Source organism: Salvelinus namaycush, chromosome 36 (genome assembly GCF_016432855.1).
Source record: "Salvelinus namaycush isolate Seneca chromosome 36, SaNama_1.0, whole genome shotgun sequence".
NCBI classification, from domain to species: domain Eukaryota; kingdom Metazoa; phylum Chordata; class Actinopteri; order Salmoniformes; family Salmonidae; genus Salvelinus; species Salvelinus namaycush.
In genome coordinates, this window is record NC_052342.1 from 7,755,610 (window position 1) to 7,776,208 (window position 20,599).

A 20,599-nucleotide genomic window follows, 5' to 3' on the forward strand; every position below is an offset into this window, starting at 1 on the left:
AAAGTGGTGATCCTAGCTGACCTAAGACAGGGAATTTTTACTAGGATTAAATGTCAGGAATTGTTGGCTAAGGTGTATGGAAACTTCCAACTTCAACTGTATCTGATACCCAGTCATGTGAAATCCATAGATTAGGGCCTAATGAATTTATTTCAATTGACAGATTTCTTCATATGAACTGTAGCTTAGTAAAAGCAATCAAATTGTTGGATGTTGCGTTGATATTTTTGGTTTAGTACATTTACAATAGTAAGGTTTTTATACAGGGAGACGCGAGCGAATGTTATGCTTATGAATGGGGTGGGTTCGCGAGGGAGGAAGTAGGGAGGAGGAGAAGGGAGAGACAAGGAGGGGGAGGGGTGCATCAGGTTTTTCAGCATATGATTTTATTTTTATTATCTGTTTTCTAATTGGAGTGACCTTTTGATATTTTCCGTTGTGCCTATGCGTGCGTGCTGGTTCAATCTTAAGGTGATTACCTGGGACTGGCTATGTTGCAGTTTTTCTTCCGGAATATTTGCATATCTGATGACTGGCAGATATCAACGGTGACTCGAACGAGTTTTGTCTCTCTCTTCCCACTCTTTCTCCTTGCTTCTGCTCTCTTCCTCTCCCACTCTTTAACTTTTCTTCTGTCACGCTGTCTCACTTTTCCTCTTTCTCCCACTCTCTCTCTGCCTCCCACCCTCTCCCTCTCCCTCTTTCTTCTGAATGACAAGGCACTCTATCCTTAGTGTCACTGTGGGTCAGTGTCTGTGTGAGGAAGGGTGACCGCAGAGAACGAGGGCAGTTAGACCAGTCCATTTGGCCACCCTGTTGAAGGGTGTTAGGAAGGGAGGGGTGTCTGCCCTGCATGCCAAACCTAGACGAGGCGCTCCAAAAGTGGGTCACCACTGGTGCTATCCACCCCTCCCCTCCACCTCCTCACAACCCCAACGGCACAAACTTATAATTCAGAATTCTGCACCAAGGCTGTGACATATAGCCCCAAGCTATATGGAGAACTCTATTATCGTTCCAACAATGTATCCAGCTTAGAGCAAAAAAATTGTGAAAAAGCCATCCCAGTTTTTAAAATTAGTAGTCACTACGCATTCTTCCTCTTAATAATGGCTCTGTCTTTTCTGTCAGACGTCCTGCCTCGGCCGTCATTCGATGGGCCGATTAAAAGGCATCCTCTGTTCTGCTTTATTATAGGGCATTGGCATTTGGTTATGTCTTTTTAATTATTTTGACTGATGGTTGGCGGTTGGGATGAATGGGGATGGAGGAGGGCTAGGGAGGGACCACAAGGAGCCATTTGTCAGTCAGGAGATGATATCTTAACCATTATCCCTTGATATTAAATATGTGTCATACACAAGAATAATTGTCGCTCAAACCCAATATTTCCATTTCCTTTCCCTCATGATAAGTCGTGTGTTTGTACATGCACACGTGCGTGATTGGGTACATGCCTAAGGCCTCGCGCTGCACTTATCAACGTCAGTCAATCCCCGGGGTACATAACACAATGAGACACTTAAACCCCTTTCCTCATTCCAGGAGTTCATCTTTTCATTCTCCCAAACCTCTCTGTCTAATCTCTTCTCGTCACGTAAAGAGACTTCTCCTTTCAAAGTGGAACTTCTCTGTCTGTGTTGCTCTCAGTCGTAATTATGATAAGGGCCGTCTGACTGGCTACTTCCAACACTGCTTTTTTATAAAGGTGTGTAATTGCTCCCACCATTATCATTATTATACTCGTACTGTGTAATTCTGGTTGGAGAGGCTGAACAACGTTGACTCTTCACTGATCTGTAGGTGGCCGCGGCGAGGTAGACTTGCGCTGAAAAGAAGGGAAGGCGGCAAGATGTGGATATTGTGTGTGTCTGTCTGTGCGATGTGTACTTGTGTGTGTGTGTGTTCATACAGTTGTGTATATCTGGATCTAACAGGTGTGTGTGCGCGTGTGTATGCGTGTGTGTGCGTGTGTGTGCGTGTGTGTGCGTGTGTGTGTGTGTGTGTGTGTGTGTGTGTGTGTGTGTGTGTGTGTGTGTGTGTGTGTGTGTGTGTGTGTGTGTGTGTGTGTGTGTGTGTGTGTGTGTGTGCAAACATCTTGGAGGGTGGTATGACTTTCTTCCCTCGCCCAATTATCGTGACCAACCCCCGCGGAGCGCCGAGCAAAACAACATTAAACAATGGCCCTCTCTGGCTGCCTTTCATGTTCTGGTAGAGGCAGGCAGACGCAGTCAGACGGGCAGCGCATTGCTGCGTGAGTGTTGTGTAAATCCCCTGCGCTGCGTACCAAATGGCACCCTATTTCATTTATAGTGCACTACAAAAGTTCTCTGCCTGGCCCTCTCCTACTGTACAGAACCAATTGTTAGTTAGGACGGATGGCTGTCTGCTCCTTTTGGCTGACAATCTGTCATATGACGTCAGATGAGGACTTGTGTGGGATATGTGTATTTCGTGTGTGATTGTGTATCACAACCAATTTCCCTCTGGGGCAAATTAACAGTATAGCCATGTGCATAAAACCAACCTCAAAGCACATGAGCTTTTGGATAAAGATGGAAGCGATTAGCCTGGCAGTTCGCTTGCTACGGTCCATCCTCATTTATTCAGCTCAAAGTTACATGGCTCATGAGAGATGTTGTTTTTAAAGAGGGCAGGCTGTGAGCTGTCCTGCTGTCCACATCCGTCTCAGTATCCCCCTCTGTGATTGGTCGAGGCTGGGCGGGGGCCCGGACAGACGGACAGGGGGCCGGATGGCGCCCGAGTGTCCGAAGGGAACAGCTGGTGAAGCCAGCCAGCCTTGGACACCAACATCTGGGCCTCAGAGTGAGCCTGATGGACCCTGGCAGGCCCGGTCCACGTGAGCCTACACACACACACACACACTGAGTAAGTCAGACAGGGTCAAACAACAATAACACACACTCTCAAGTAAAAAAAACTTAAACTCAGACAGACAGGCACACTCAGCCACATACAGTAAATCCTCCCTGTACAAACTATCACCACCGCACATACACTCCCCCTAGCACTGCTTCATCTATCCTCTCTGTGGTGGATGCTTCATCTATCCTCTCTGTGGTGGATGCTTCATCTATCCTCTCTGTGGTGGATGCTTCATCTATCCTCTCTGTGGTGGATGCTTCATCTATCCTCTCTGTGGTGGATGCTTCATCTATCCTCTCTGTGGTGGATCCATCATCTATCCTCTCTGTGGTGGATCCATCATCTATCCTCTCTGTGGTGGATCCATCATCTATCCTCTCTGTGGTGGATCCATCATCTATCCTCTCTGTGGTGGATCCATCATCTATCCTCTCTGTGGTGGATCCATCATCTATCCTCTCTGTGGTGGATCCGTCATCTATCCTCTCTGTGGTGGATGCTTCATCTATCCTCTCTGTGGTGGATGCTTCATCTATCCTCTCTGTGGTGGATCCATCATCTATCCTCTCTGTGGTGGATCCATCATCTATCCTCTCTGTGGTGGATCCATCATCTATCCTCTCTGTGGTGGATGCTTCATCTATCCTCTCTGTGGTGGATCCGTCATCTATCCTCTCTGTGGTGGATGCTTCATCTATCCTCTCTGTGGTGGATCCATCATCTATCCTCTCTGTGGTGGATGCTTCATCTATCCTCTCTGTGGTGGATGCTTCATCTATCCTCTCTGTGGTGGATCCATCATCTATCGCTCTCTGTGGTGCTACTACTCTCGCTCTCTCTCCCTATCATCTCTTTCTCTGTTTCTCTCTCTGACACACAAACACACATGTTCTCTGTCACTTGACTTTCTCTCTCATCTCCTTCACTGCGTTAAGTGTTTCTGGTGAAGCGGGTTTAGCTTGTGATTAGAATCAGATCTTAAGTGGCCTTGCTCCTCAGAAGGTTATGTAATGCTTTGTGGTCTGCTCATCTAGACTTTTAGAGCCCAGGCACTGTTCTTGCCCATTAAGCCATGCTCTCCTTAATGGCTGCCAGACGGCTTCAACGCCCCTCTCTCTGTCCCTTGTGGCTCTTGAAGGGCTCCCTCAGCAAACACACATAGGCCCACAGGCGTGCACACACACACACACACACACACACACACACACAGAAATGGCCCCAAATGCTCTAAGCAGGAAAGATAGGTGTATTTTTGGGGTGCCGTCTGGACTTCTGGTCTGTCTGATGGGCTGTATGGCTGGGAAACTGACGTTAAGTTGCACTCCAGGGGACCCAGACAGACATGTCTGTCTGTGTATCTGTCTACATGTCTGTCCCAGCGGACAGTCAGGCCATGGTCAGATCAGACCACTCTCTCTCCTCCCTTCTGACTTCAGCTTTCTGAGAAAACACTTTCCCCCCCCAAAACATTCTAATCTAGGGCATGCGATGCATTCCATTAGCCAGGCCTGCCAGTGCTGCTCCATTGATCTGAGAGGATTTGGAGAATTTCTAACTTCATATTTTGGGGAGGAGGAGGAGGAGGAGGAGGAGGAGGAGGCTAGGGGAGTAGTGCTTTGCTGATAAGGCGCCGCAAGCTGACAGCTAAAAAAACAGAGATGAAAGCTCAGTGATCTAAACACAGGCACTTACTGTCACAATACGAGTAGATGTGGAAGGGGTGAGAGCCTTAGAGGGGATAGAGGGATGAGGGAGGGAGAGGTTGTTCTGTCTGCTTAAAGGGTGTTGGTCAGACTTGTGGCCATAGGCATAGTAGAATAGGCCCCAACGTCGTGTCTTACAAGAACTAGGGACATCGTGTCGACATCAATACCAACATAGAAAACACACCTACACAGAAACCCATCGTGTGCATGCTGTGAATCGACGAGAGCATACAGATCTTATTAGTCCATGGCGAAACATCTCGCCGCTTGAACATCTCTATCTTTGTGAGGTACCTGGTTATTGCTGACACTACTGGTAGGTAAAATGTCAGATTGGCTAAATGTTCCTCTCCCCGTACTCTCTGATGGACTCCCAGACTCACGTGTTTTGACAGTGATCCAGTCGAGTGGCCACTGAGTGCCGGCAGAGACTGGAGCACTCTCACCCATGGCACATCGATCCCATTTACTGTTTATGCCTGGGACTTTGAGAGGGAAAGAGAAAGTGAATGAGAGAGAGAGGGGGAGAAGATGAAATGAGCTAGAGAGAGGGGGAGAGCTAGACGAAGGGAGATAGAGAAATGTAAAGCGAGAGAGTGAGAGAGAGGGGGAAAAGATCAAGCGAGAGAGGGGGAAAGGTGACAGAGAGGTTGGGGGGGGGGGGGGGGGGTCTAAAGGAAGATGGAGATGGAGGAGGGTAATAAACAGGAGGAAGGTAAGAGGGAAGTGGAAAGATATGTAGGCCTACATTGAGGAGTTGAAAAGAGAAAAGGAAACAATACAGCAAAAAGCAAATAATATCTGTCCATAGGGATGACTTGGAGAAGTGAAGAGAAAATAATAGAAAAGGGAAAAAACGAGAGAAAGAGACCCTTGAGGCTCCGTAGGTGAACAGAATGAAGGAGGGTAGAGAAAAGAGGCTATAGGCACATAGTATTGTCGTTTCAGCACCACCTCACCGTGGCCAGCTCCCCAGACCAGGCTCCTGCAGCAGTGAGACTCAAATGAAATAAAATTGCCCACCTAGACTGGGCTTGTGACCCAAATGGCACCCCATTCCCTATTTAGTGCGCTACTATTGACCAGATCCGGTATGGGCCCTGGTCAAAAGTAGCGCACTAAATAGGGAATAGGGTGCCATTTGGGATGCAACCCGGCTTAGCTAAGGCTGACCGGGAAATGCCTATTTACCCCAAACGCCAATCCTTAATGAAAATGATCGCCCCGCTAGAGCGCTCCTCTCTTCCTCCTCTCTTTTCCTCCGCCGCAGCTCTGCCACGCTCTGCCCAGCTTTGACAAGTGGGAGCCTGAATCTGTGAACTGTATGGGCCCGCTAGCAGGCTAATCTCCTCACACACAGCCTGTCACTGAATGAACTGTCTTCATGACAACGTTCTCTCTCTGCTTTTTTTCTATCGTTCGCTCTCTTCCTTCCTTCCTCTCCATTTTTTCAGTTCCCCAGAAACGAGGGCCAAAAAATAATAAAAAATGTTTGTTGCCCATCTCTCCCTCGCTCTCTTTCTCTCTCTCACACTCTGTCTCCTTGCCCCCCTTTTCTCCCCCTGCTTCCCTCTCCCCTTGCTTTGCCTCTCAAGAAATTCACCAACATTCAGCATCACTGGTGACCAGAGGCTAGAACACTGATTTTAGTGTCACCCAGATGATAATTGCGTCAGGGTGGGAGGTCGGGTTGTTGCGTAAGCACAACATGGAGCGTGTGAGGGCCCAGACCTGCAGGGGTGTGTTGTTACAGGGGTGCTGCTCTGATGCTCTGACTTTGGGCCAAGGGAACATGGAAAGATGATCACCCACAAGCAACAACATTAAACGATCTTCCGTTAGCTCCTGTGGGCCTCCTAATGCAGCCTTACAAGCACAACAAACTCAGATCTTCATGTCTTCGTTGGAAGAATAGACAGGGTTATATTTACTTGTTGTGTGATTGGGTAGCTTACAGGACTTGTTTGAGTAACCCAACATAGGCGTCATTTCAATTGAATTAGTCGCTGCCCCATTGACTGCATAAAGTTTATTTTTATTTTTTATAAATGTGTCCTTCAATGCATCATGAGGCATTCTTTTTTTAGTGTGATCTCTTCTCGCCAACCGTATGGGGACTTTATGTTCCATAATGCAATGTGTCTTTTAGCCTGCCAACTTCAGTGTGACAAGGGTCATGACGGTTAATAAGGCATTAACTGGGACTTCTCTCACTTTGATTATTTAAGACACTGAAAGTCAAAACTTCCCGGGAACAAGTGAGAGAAAAGCATCTTGGGAAATGTATGTGTGCACTTCGATTGTATCTCCGAATATCAGTGGTGGGTAAGGGCAGCAAATGTCCTGATGAAGAGCCCACACGTATTCATTATAGGCTGTCAGAGATAGACCTTCTCCGCCCTGATAGGTCAGGACTCCAATCTCCCATTCACAGTGGAGAGGAAGGGGTGTGGAAGAAAGGGAATTCAAGCAAACTGACAGACGAGATGAAAGGGGGCTGTCGCCGCCACACACAAGGCCTAATGTAGGTCGATAGAGATGGGGAGAGACGCACTGATGTATGGAGAAAACACACACATGCGGTATATGTATTACAAAGACAAGTGTTTCATAAATATAGGCCTACATACAGTGGCTTGCGAAAGTATTCACCCCCTTGGCATTTTCCCTATTTTGTTGCCTTACAACCTGAATTTAAAATGGATTTTTGGGGGGTTTGTATCATTTGATTTACACAACATGCATACCACTTTGAAGATGCTAAATATTTACAAGGAAATAAACAAGGAATAAGAGAAAAAAATGGAAAACCTGAGCGTGCATAACTATTCACCCCCCAAAGTCAATACTTTTTAGAGACACCTTTTGCAGCAATTACAGCTGCAAGTCTCTTGGGGTATGTCTCTATAAGCTTGGCACATCTAGCCACTGGGATTTTTGCCCATTCTTCAAGGCAAAACTGCTCCAGCTCCTTCAAGTTGGATGGGTTCAGCTATATTTAAGTCATACAACAGAATCTCAATTGGGTTGAGGTCTGGGCTTTGACTAAGCCATTCCAAGCCATTTAAATGATTCCCCTTAAACCACTTGAGTGTTGCTTTAGCAGTATGCTTAGAGTCATTGTCCTGCTGGAAGGTGAACCCCCATCCCAGTCTCAGATCTCTGGAAGACTAAAATAGGTTTCCCTCAAGAATTTCCCTGTATTTAGCGCCATCCATCATTCCTTCAATTCTGACCAGTTTCCCAGTCCCTGCCGATGAAAAACATCCCCACAGCATGATGCTGCCACCACCATGCTTCACTGTGGGGATGGTTTTCTCAGGCTGATGAGATGTGTTGGGTTTGCACCAGACATAGCGTTTTCCTTGATGGCCAAAAAGCTACATTTTAGTCTCATCTGACCAGAGTTCCTTCTTCCATATGTTTGGGGAGTCTCCCACATGCCTTCTGGCGAACACCAAACGTGTTTGCTTATTTTTTTCTTTAAGCAATGGCTTTTTTTGGTCCACTCTTCCATAAAGCCCAGCTCTGTGGAGTGTACGGCTTAAAGTGGGCCTATGAACAAATACTCCAATCTCCGCTGTGGAGCTTTGCAGCTCCTTCAGGGTTATCTTTGGTCTCTTTGTTACCTCTCTGATTAATGCCCTCCTTGCCTGGTCCTGTGAGTTTAGGTGGGCAGCCCTCTCTTGGCAGGTTTGTTGTGGCTTCCATTTTTTTTATAATGGATTTAATGGTGCTCCGTGGGATGTTCAAAGTTTCAGATACTTTTTTTATAACCCAACCCTGATCTGTACTTCTCCACAACTTTGTCCCTGACCTGTTTTGAGAGCTCCTTGCTCGGTGGTGCCCCTTGCTTAATGGTGTTGCAGACTCTGGGGCCTTTCAGAACAGGTGTATATACACTGCTCAAAAAAATAAAGGGAACACTAAAATAACACATCCTAGATCTGAATGAATGAAATATTCTTATTAAATACTTTTTTCTTTACATAGTTGAATGTGCTGACAACAAAATCACACAAAAATTATCAATGGAAATCAAATTTCTCAACCCATGGAGGTCTGGATTTGGAGTCACACTCAAAATTAAAGTGGAAAACCACACTACAGGCTGATCCAACTTTGATGTAATGTCCTTAAAACAAGTCAAAATGAGGCTCAGTAGTGTGTGTGGCCTCCACGTGCCTGTATGACCTCCCTACAACGTCTGGGCATGCTCCTGATGAGGTGGCGGATGGTCTCCTGAGGGATCTCCTCCCAGACCTGGACTAAAGCATCCGCCAACTCCTGGACAGTCTGTGGTGCAACGTGGCGTTGGTGGATGGAGCGAGACAGATGTCCCAGATGTGCTCAATTGGATTCAGGTCTGGGGAACGGGCGGGCCAGTCCATAGCATCAATGCCTTCCTCTTGCAGGAACTGCTGACACACTCCAGCCACATGAGGTCTAGCATTGTCTTGCATTAGGAGGAACCCAGGGCCAACCGCACCAGCATATGGTCTCACAAGGGGTCTGAGGATCTCATCTCGGTACCTAATGGCAGTCAGGCTACCTCTGGTGAGCACATGGAGGGCTGTGCGGCCCCCCAAAGAAATGCCACCCCACACCATGACTGACCCACCGCCAAACCGGTCATGCTGGAGGATGTTGCAGGCAGCAGAACGTTCTCCACGGCGTCTCCAGACTCTGTCACGTCTGTCACATGTGCGTGTGAACCTGCTTTCATCTGTGAAGAGCACAGGGCGCCAGTGGCGAATTTGCCAATCTTGGTGTTCTCTGGCAAATGCCAAACGTCCTGCACGGTGTTGGGCTGTAAGCACAACCCCCACCTGTGGACGTCGGGCCCTCATACCACCCTCATGGAGTCTGTTTCTGACCGTTTGAGCAGACACATGCACATTTGTTGCCTGCTGGAGGTCATTTTGCAGGGCTCTGGCAGTGCTCCTCCTTGCACAAAGGCGGAGGTAGCGGTCCTGCTGCTGGGTTGTTGCCCTCCTACGGCCTCCTCCACGTCTCCTGATGTACTGGCCTGTCTCCTGGTAGCCCCTCCATGCTCTGGACACTACGCTGACAGACACAGCAAACCTTCTTGCCACAGCTCGCATTGATGTGCCATCCTGGATGAGCTGCACTACCTGAGCCACTTGTGTGGGTTGTAGACTCCGTCTCATGCTACCACTAGAGTGAAAGCACCGCCAGCATTCAAAAGTGACCAAAACATCAGCCAGGAAGCATAGGAACTGAGAAGTGGTCTGTGGTCACCACCTGCAGAACCACTCCTTTATTGGGGGTGTCTTGCTAATTGCCTATAATTTCCACCTGTTGTCTATTCCATTTGCACAACAGCATGTGAAATGTATTGTCAATCAGTGTTGCTTCCTAAGTGGACAGTTTGATTTCACAAAAGTGTGATTGACTTGGAGTTACATTGTGTTGTTTAAGTGTTCCCTTTATTTTTTTGAGCAGTGTATATACTGAGATCATGTGACACTTAGAATGCACACAGGTGGACATTATTTAACTAATTGTGTGACTTCTGAAGATAGTTGGTTGCACCAGATCTTATTTAGGGGCTTCATAGCAAAGGAGGGAATACATATGCACGCACCACTTTTCTGTTTTGATTTTTTTTCACTTCACCAATTTTGACTATTTTGTGTATGTCCATTACATGAAACAAAAAAACATCTATTTAAATTACAGTTTGTCATGCAACAAAATAGGAAAAATGCCAAGGGGGATGAATACTTTTGCAAGGCACTGTATACATGAGGCTGGCCACTAGAGTCTAACCCTAAACCCACAAACGTGACCACACACTCCGCTCAATCTTACTGACACACTCTGTCGCTCCCTCGCACACACACACACACACACACACACACACACACACACACACACACACACACACCTCTATCTCTCTCTCTCACACACACACCTCTATCTCTCTCTCTCGCAAACACACACCTATATATCTCTTTCTCACACACACCTCTATCTCTCTCATACACACACGCACACACACCTCTAGCTCTCTCTCACACAACACGCACACACACCTCTCTCTCTCTCACACACACACACACACCTCTATCTCTCTCTCTCACACACACACCTCTATCTCTCTCTCACACACACACACGCACACGCCTCTAGCTCTATCTCACACACACACGCACACACACCTCTATCTCGCTCTCTCTCACACCCACATGCACACACACCTCTATCTCTCTCTCTCTCTCACACACACACACCTCTAGCTCTCTCTCACACACACACACACCTCTAGCTCTCTCTCTCTCACACACACACACACACACACACACACACACACACACACACACACACACACACACACACACACACACACAACTCTATCTCTCTCTCTCACACACACACCTCTATCTCTCTCTCTGACACACACACACTCACTCACATTCATGTGTAGCCAGAGATTATTTCTCTTGGGTGTCATTCTAAATAGACACATCCAGTCCATCCATTCCCCTCTCCCCTTTCCTCTCTCGTAGGCCCTCCATCTGTGCTAATATGGTTTCCATTCCATGTTCCTTCCTTTCAGTGTGGATCCTTTTAGTGACATGCGGTGGTGGAGCCTGACGTGTCTTTGATTGAGAATAATGGACCCAAATTGTCTCTGAATGGAGCTCTAATATTTCCCAGGTGGCCATTCATTTATCACTACCCATAATCCTCTGGGAGCCAGTAATGGATATCCTGTCATATATAACCTCCAAATAACTCTCCAAGGGGCTGAATCAAAACACATTCACCCCCGTCATGATCACAGTCCATCTAGATTTATCTTTGTCTTCTATTGGTGTTTTTGTGTGGTGGTAGGTAGGTAGTGTGTTTACTAGGCACATAGTATTTTCATTCTGAGTGCTGACATGGTCATTAGCCCGGCTCGTGTTCAATTGGGCACACTGCAACAAAAAGTTGTGCAACAGAATACGAAAACCTGTGCAGTTCTGGTGGTACCTCCCTGTTTCCCTCCTTTTCAAACCGTTGTTTCCCAAATGAACAGGACCCTGGTGCAGCATGTACCTTATACTGGCTGAAATATTCATCTGGCAAGAGCAGGCCTCCTCTCTTCCTCTCGTCCCAGATTTAGTCGGTCTTATGGGGAGTGGATTTATCTGTTTGTCAGACTCCACTTAGGGCCGAGACAGCCGCACAAACGCATCCTCTCCCCCAAGGGATTTGGGGGAGAGCTGGAGCCAAGCGCTTTCTTACCCCCTCCTTCCGAGTTCTCTCCTCTCTCGTATGAATGTATTACAGTGTGTGTTTTGAAACATGACCTGTCCCTGTCCCGCGAGTCGCTATGCTAAGTGTACACTGCACCAAAGGCTATATCCCTGGGAAAAACAAGAACAGAACTGTGTGCCTCGGGGCTCGAAAAGCCAACCGTCTGAGCCTTGTTCAGGGGCTGCCATTAGCATAACGACAATGTCTTTTAGGAACAAGAGTAGCCTGCAGTGCTTACTTTTTTTTGTAGTTCAGTTCTTATGTTGATTGGTGATATTTAATTTGTGTGACTGTCCTTGTCTATCAGTGTTTTGTTACTTGTCGTGTTTTATGTTTTGGTGTGGACCACAGCAAGAAAAGCTGCTGCACCGGCAAAAGCTAATGGGGATCCGAGTAAAGCAATATTACATCCAAACACATAGTGCAGACATCTTACATTCTCCTAAATCTCCGTCTTCTCTCCTCTCTCCCCTAAACAGTATACAAAATTACAGTACAAAAGGCATGATACATTATTGAGGTCATCTAGTGGATGGTCTTTTCTAGTATGTATTAGTTTATCTGACTGGTTGATTAGTTATCTGTGATTGTCGACCCTTTAGAGGGACGCGCTGATGGTTGATAGTGTTGATAGTGTTTGATATCAGGAGCCGACCCTCAGGCTTTGCTTATGCTCTCTAATCCTCATAGTGAGATAAAGGAAAGGTTTTTTTTCTCGCGCTCTCTCTCTCTCTCTCTCTCTCTCTCTCGCTCATACATATGCAAGCCACCGTGTGGGCCAGGAAGTGAGGCATATCTGGTTCCTTAAAATAGTGTCTCATGCTTGTCATCACCTCCCTACGTAGCTGTCGAACAACAGTGTGTGCCGGGACATCGAGGTGAACACCCTTACTCTTATGATAAGTGCCATGGGATCTTTAGTGATAACAGAGAGTCAGGACACCCGTTTAACGTCCCATCCGAAAGACTGCACCCTACACAGGTCAATGTCCCCAATCACTGCCCTGGGGCATTGCGCCGGGCTATTCTTTTTTTAAGACCAAAGGAAAGAGTGCCTCCTACTGGCCCTCCAACACCACTTCCAGCAGAATCTGGTCACATGCACCATCCCTGTTTAGCTTTGGAGGCTAGCCAGTAGTGGGATGCAGGAAGTGGAATGTCCCTTTATCAGGACCCTGTCTTTCAAAGATAATTTGTAAAAATACAAATAACTTCACAGATCTTCATTGTAAAGGGTTTAAACACTGTTTCCCATGCTTGTTCAATGAACCATAAACAACTAATGAACATGCACCTGTGAGCTTACAGATGGTAGGCAATTAAGATCACAGTTATGAACACTTAGGACACTAAAGAGGCCTTTCTACTGACTCTGAAAACACTAAAAGAAAGATGCCCAGGGTCTCTGCTCATCTGCATGAACGTGCCTTAGGCATGCTACAAGGAGGCATAAGGACTGCAGATGTGACCAGGGCAATAAATTGCAACTTCCGTACTGTGAGATGCCTAAGACAGCGCTACAGGGAGACAGGACAGACAGCTGATCGTCCTCGCAGTGGTAGACCACGTGTAACAACACCTGCACAGGATCGGTACATCCGAACATCACACCTGTGGGACAGGTACAGGATGACAACAACAACTGCCCAAGTTACACCAGGAACGCACAATCCCTCCATCAGTGCTCAGACTGTCCGCAATAGGCTGAGAGAGGCTGGACTGAGGGCCTGTAGGTCTGTTGTAAGGCAGGTCCTCACCAGACATCACCGGCAACAACATCGCCTATGGGCACAAACCCACCGTCGCTGGACCAGACAGGACTGGCAAAAAGTGCTCTTCACTGACGAGTTGCGGTTTTGTCTCACCAGGGGTGATGGTCGGATTTGAGTTTATCATCGAAGGAATGAGCGTTACACCGAGGCCTGTACTCTGGAGCGGGATAGATTTGGAGGTGGAGGGTGTGTCACAGCATCATCGGACTGAGCTTGTTGTCATTGCAGGCAATCTCAACGCTGTGCGTTACAGGGAAGACATCCTCCTCCATCATGTGGTACCCTTCCTGCAGGCTCACCCTGATATGACCCTCCAGCATGACAATGCCATACTGCTCGTTCTGTGCGTGATTTCCTGTAAGACAGGAATGTCAGTGTTCTGCCATGGCCAGCGAAAAGCCCGGATCTCAATCCCATTGAGCACGTCTGGGACATGTTGGATCGGAGGGTGAGGGCTAGGGCCATTCTCCCCAGAAATGTCCGGGAACTTGCAGGTGCCTTGGTGGAGGAGTGGGGTAACAGCTCACATTAAGAACTGGCAAATCTGGTGCAGTCCATAAGGAGATGCACTGCAGTACTTAATGCAGCTGGTGGCCACACCAGAAACTGACTGTTACTTTAGATTTTGACCCCCCCTTTGTTCAGGGACACATTATTCCATTTCTGTTAGTCACATGTCTGTGGAACTTGTTCAGCTTATGTCTCAGTTAGGGAATCTTGTTATGTTCATACAAATATTTACACATGTCAAGTTTGCTGAAATAAACACAGTTGACAGTGAGAGGATGTTTTTTTTTGTTGCTGAGTTTACATACCCACAGTCCATATTGGATATAAAGCTTGACTTCCAAGGTATGGGGAGTTCCAGAAAGACCTAATTACACAACAGCTAATATCACAATTCCATGTGACATTACATGTTTGATATACTGTATACTCCAAACCGTAGAAAAGGTCAAACAAGCTCTACACTGAGTGTAGAAAACATTAAGAACACCTGCTCTTTCCATGACATAGACTGACCAGGTGAATCCAGGTGAAAGCTATGATCCTTTATTGATGTCACCGGTTAAATCCACTTCAATCAGTGTAGATGAAGGGGAGGAGTCAGGTTAAAGAAGTATTTTTTAAGCCTTTAGACAATTGAGACATGGATTGTGTGTGTGTGCCATTCAGAGGGTGAATGGGCAAGACAAAAGATTTAAGTGCCTTTTGAACGGGGTATGGTAGTAGGTGCCAGGCACACCAGTTTGAGTGTGTCAAGAACTGCAACGCTGATGGCTTTTTCACGCCCACCACTTTCCTGCGTGTATCAAGAATGGTCCACCAGGATCTAAAATAAACCTATATCAACGAGTATAGGCATGCGTTTTAACAGAGACCTCAGAAAATGACATCTGGGATTTCAAACTCCTTCTGGAATGAATAAGACATATCAACTGAACTATACTCCACTTCTCTAACAGGTTGGGGAAGAATTGAATAGATGTCGGGATTTACCAATTTCTCTTCTTGGGCGGGTCAATTGTGTGAAGATGAATATAATACCGAAATGACTGTACCTTTTTCGAACCCTTTCCTATTTCCAAACATTTTTTCAAACAACTTAATAGGAAGGTCTCTTCATTTCAGTGGAAAGGAAAACCTCCCAGAGTGAAACTCACAACTTTATACAAACCATACTCTACCTGACTTCCAGTTGTATTACTGGGCATCTCCGTTAAAGGCCGTTAAATGGCAAGATACAACAACAAGTTCACCCCCCTGGAGACAGATCGAGGAAGAGTGTCTTTCCCCTGTGTCATTGGCATCTATACTTTATATTAGTCCACCTAAAGCTTTGACGGGTCTCACAACAACCCTTTCATTAAAAACAGTCTACATATATTTGCTGGAAGTCTGTAAACAAGCAGAAGGGCATAGATCTATATATGAACAGACACCTTTCCATAAAAACCCCATTTTACCCAAAGCCCTGAGAGATGGTGTTACATTTTATTGGTTCAACAAAGGAATTAAAACATTTTGGTCATCCGTATAGAGAAGGTGAACTATTATCCTTCCAACAACTGGCGTCCAACTTTCAGTTACCTCAAACTCTTTTCTTCAAGTACCTACAGGTTAGGCATTACATTGCCACTCAAGCAGGGAGGTAGGATTCAGCCCATGAGTAAATCTACAGCTGATCAACTGTGGCTGGAGAGAAAAGGGGTAAAAGGTTTCATTTCCTACATGTACTCTGGGCTTTAAACTTTGATGGAGAACGATGAAGCTCTGAAGGTTCACATGAAGTGGCATGATGACCTTGGTCTCATTTTTGAGGATGAGAAATGGGGAAAGCTCTTTTTAAATGATCAGAGTCTTTCATTTAACACAATGCACAAGTTGATGCAATTCAATATTTTACATTGGGTCTACTTTACACCAGAGAGACACAAGATCAATTCTAAATATTCAACATTTTGCCAAAGGTGTAAAACGGGTGTGGGCACACTTCTGCATATGTAATTTGTCCTGCCCTGAACTAGTTAATTATTGGGAAGACATTATTCAGATCTTATCACAGGTCACTAATATGACGGTACCACTAGATCCTCTCTCTTATTCTTCTTGGAGATGACTCTGTTCTACCAGTTAATATTGGTAGCAAAACAAGATTCATTAAATTGGCAGTCATTGCAGCCAATAAATGCGCATCTTTTATATGGAAGAGGGGAAGAATGCCAAGCAATAACTAACTTCCTATATTCCTTCTGAAAAAAGAATGTACAATGTATGTACGAAACCGTTTGAATTTACTGTAGGGGACCTTCAGCAGTTTCTAGATTTGTCAGCCTCACATTAGCTGGCTCACCATTTTTTCCTTTGTTATTGTATTATTATTCTTATGTGTTTTTGCATTGACTCGTTTTTTTTCTAGCATTGGATGTGAAGGTCATTTTGTTTTTTAATAACGTAATTGTTTTTTAAAGTTTTTTTAACCATTGAAGCTATTACAGGAGGAGGGGGGTGTTCATGGGTTGTGGAGGGAAGAAGGGTTTTGCATGATGTGTTCCCATGTGGCCTGTTGTTTTGTGTATGTGGAGGGGAATAACGGGGCACTCTCTGATTGTCATATTTTGTGATGATTGTTAAAAAGAATTTAAAAAAGAATGGTCCACCACCCAAAGGACATCCAGCCAACTTGACACAACTGTGGGAAGCATTGGAGTCAACATGGACCAGCATCCCTGTGGAACACTTTCGACACCATGACCTGAAGATTTGAACCTGTTCTGAGGGCAAAGGGGGGGGGGGGTTGCAACTCAATATCAGGAAGGTTTCTTAGTGTGGGGTACACTGCATCTCATCTTCTGTTTTCCATGTCTTCCCATCGACTGCTGCAGTAATGGTTTTCTATGTCTTTCCGTGGACTGCTACAGTCAGCTAGTTAGACCCAAGGGAGTATGTGAGTCGGAATAGGGCCTATCCCCAAACTGTTGCCACAAAGTTGGAAGCTCAGAATTGTGTAGAATGTATGCTGTAGCATTAAGATTTCCCTTCACTGGAACTAAGGGGCCTATCCTGAACCATGAAAAACAACCCAAGACTATTATTCCTCCTCCACCAAACAGGTAGCGTTCTCCTGGCATCCGCCAAACCCAGATTTGTCTGTCGAACTGCCAGATGGTGAAGCGTGATTCATCACTCCAGAGAATGCATTTCCACTGCTTTACACCACTCCAGCCGATGCTAGACAGGAAACCCATTTCATGAAGCTCCCGACTAACAGTTCTTGTGCTGACGTTACTTCCAGAGGCAGTTTGAAACTCGGTAGTGAGTGTTGCAACCGAGGTCAGACGATTTTTACGTGCTCAAGCACTCGGCGGTCATGTTCTGTGAGCTTGTGTGGCCTACCACTTTGCGGATGAGCCGTTGTTGCTCATAGACGTTTCCACTTCACAATAACAGCACTTAGAGTTGACTGGGGCAGCTCTAGCAGGGCAGAAATTGACAAACTGACTTGTTGGAGAGTTGGCATCCTATGATGGTGCCACGTTGAAAGTCACTGAGCTCTTCAGTAAGGCCATTCTACAGCCAATGTTTGTCTATGGAGATTGCATGCCCTTGTGGCTCGATTTTATACACTTGTCAGCAACGGGTGTGGCTGAAATAGCTGAATACACTAATTTGAAGGGGTGTCCACATACTTTTCTATATATAGTGTACATGTACATGCTACAGTACACCTATCACACCATCTGCACGTCTAGAGAAGAGAAGGGGTGGGGGGGCGAGAGAGAGAGAAAGAGAGATAGAAACCAGAGACAGCAAGCAAGAACAAGAGAGGGAGAGCCAAAGAGAAAAAATGAATACACAAGAGAAAGAATGTTAAACGTAGACACTGCACTATACCCTCCCCCTCCTATAACAGTAACAGTTAGGGAATATAGGGGAAACTTTTCTTTGGCTTGCTAATTGTGCTAGCATTGGCTCCGGTGTCGGCCATCTCTCTACAGGGGATGGCACTCCTCCTTAATCTCCCCTAATTACGGAGCAGGAATAATGCTTGGATTGAAACCCCAGCTCTCCGATAATGATAATCTGTCTCTCCTCTTCCCTTGCCCTAAACTGTGAATAATAATACATTCATCCGCCCCTGACCTTGTTCTGTTGCATTGTGGGTGCTTACTTTTATGTGGCAAGGAACTTAAAATTCATCCGTCGTTTTTTCGGAGAGTGAAATAAGAGCACTGGGCTGTACATGTGTTTTTTGGCTCGAGATAAAATGTTGACTTTGAGAGCTCGGGAAATAGCGATGTCGTACAACACGAAACAACACTGCGGAATTAATTGCACCAGCTTGAAATATTTTGTCAAGGAGCCATTACACTTGTTGATGGGGGGGGAGAGAAGAGGTAATACATACTGGTAATTGCGTCTTTATGGATTTTGTTCCTTGAACGTGTGTCTTTCGGTTTCGTCTAATGAAATATCGACTCTTGTCCGACGCTTTCGGTGATCTCTCAAAATACCGATGACACATACATTTGCTTGATGATCGTAGCTACCTGTTCATTGGAGGAAGCGGTTATTGTTGTGTGTCCCATGGTCACAGTATTGTAGTTAATTGGTTATTGTGGCTGTTAGGAACATTGACTTTCAGAAACTGGGTCAGCAATTCGGTGCGTGCTAAAGATTACGGTGTGTTCCCCAAACCACAAAATGAACAAAAGCAAAGAAAATCTAACGCACATAATCATCACACTCTCTTGATCTCTTTCTGACCCCTCTTACTTCACAAACACACACACACACACGTAGCCTAGACCACAGGCACTCAGAGGAGGATACACGGCTACATGATTCCATCTAGTTTAATTACGGCCTTACTGAGTTCCATATAGAAGCAGTCATTAGATCCTCGTTAACAGAAGAGAGAGAAAAAGAGGGAGAGAGGAAGGGGCAGGAATATAGAAGGTGGGAGGTTTCAGGAAGTGTAGTTCAGAGCGAGAAGGAGATGCTGAAAGATGAAGTGTAAGGAGAGAGGAATTGACAGTATGGAAGTAGAAGAGAACATTAAGATGTGGGAGGGGCACGGAGAGCAGGAAACATGACCGTCATCTGCGCACTGCTACAGAAGCCTGAATTAGCTGTAATACAACCATCATTATTAGAGAACAATGTTAACGTCTTTGTGTCATTAATAGAAAGAGTTGAATCATAGGTGTTTGTGTTATTTGCAGACAAGTAACAGGGTCTGGATTCGGCAACAACCAAGACACATTTTCACTGTTCCTCTCGCTACTTCATCCTCCATTTACCCTCACTTCTAATTCCTTCTTCTCTGCATCTCCCTCATCATCCGCTCTCTCCCTGTTATCTACCTATTTCCTCTCTTTCATGCCCCTCTCCCTCCATCCACACTCCTTCCCTCCCTCCATCCCTCCTGTTGAAGACTATAATTTGGATGAGTTGTGAGTCTGTGGAAGCGGCAGGTCTGTCTACCTGATTGCCTGATAAGACGTCTGGTTGCTTTTCAAAGGGAGCAGGCCTCATCTATAAAACAAACACACCGTGCCACGTTTTCGGCGGTCTCTCCAAACATACTCCCACACAAAGTAATGGGAAATAGTGAGTAACAGTTGATGTGATTGATGTTTGTGGATATTGTGCAGTCTTTTATAGAGGGATGAGTAATGATGGACGATAGCGGTTAGTTGACCACTTTCCAGACTGAATGTACTGGAGAGCTGTTGTGGTGTTGTCGATTCGAAGTGAGGGCTGTTGAGGCATCACATTCCGCTTTCATACACACCTGCATAAATATATAGAGAGAGACATATACAAACACACACATACAGTACTGTGCGCCCACACACACTTACTTGCTTGTGGTAGTCCATCGTATCCGATGATGACTTCCACTTCTGAGTTAATGGTTCTTTGGCGACTGTAGAGTCCAGTTAGAGATCCACAAACGTTACTGCAGGTGGGGAATGTGCAGTCTGTGTTGGCTGGGGCAGGAATGGTTGTATGTCTCCTGAGCTCTTTTTGCTGTCTCTTTGTGCTCCTCTCCTCCTCCCACCTCTGTAGACCGCTCTGGCAGAGCTGCCACCAGGTGGAACGGTCGGCAGCAGCGTCCTCTAGGTCTGTGGGTTTGATGTTGCACTTCTTCAGCCACGTTTTCGGCTGGTCCTTATAGCGCTTCGTCTGCCCCGCCTGCAGATGGCCGGCCCAGGTGTAGCTGGCCATACAGGACCTTCCGCGGCAAGCGCTCCTGAGACATTCAAATGACATGCCCGAGCTAGTGCAGTTGAGTTAGGACTGTATGGTCAGGACTGTAGGGTCAGGACTGTAGGGTCAGGACTGTCAGGTCTGTAGGGTCAGGTCTGTAGGGTCAGGACTGTAGGGTCAGGACTGTAGGGTCTGTAGGGTCAGGTCTGTAGGGTCAGGACTGTAATTTCAGGCCTGAAGGGTCAGACC

The 20,599-nt window shown here is 46.2% G+C and overlaps 1 protein-coding gene across 2 annotated transcripts in view; it reads left to right on the forward strand.

The window, feature by feature from the left end:
- The window catches only part of LOC120030344 (neurexin-2-like), an 848,849-nt gene that overhangs the window by 746,927 nt on the left and 81,323 nt on the right, over positions 1-20,599 (forward strand). The gene's annotated exons all lie outside the window — the stretch shown is intronic.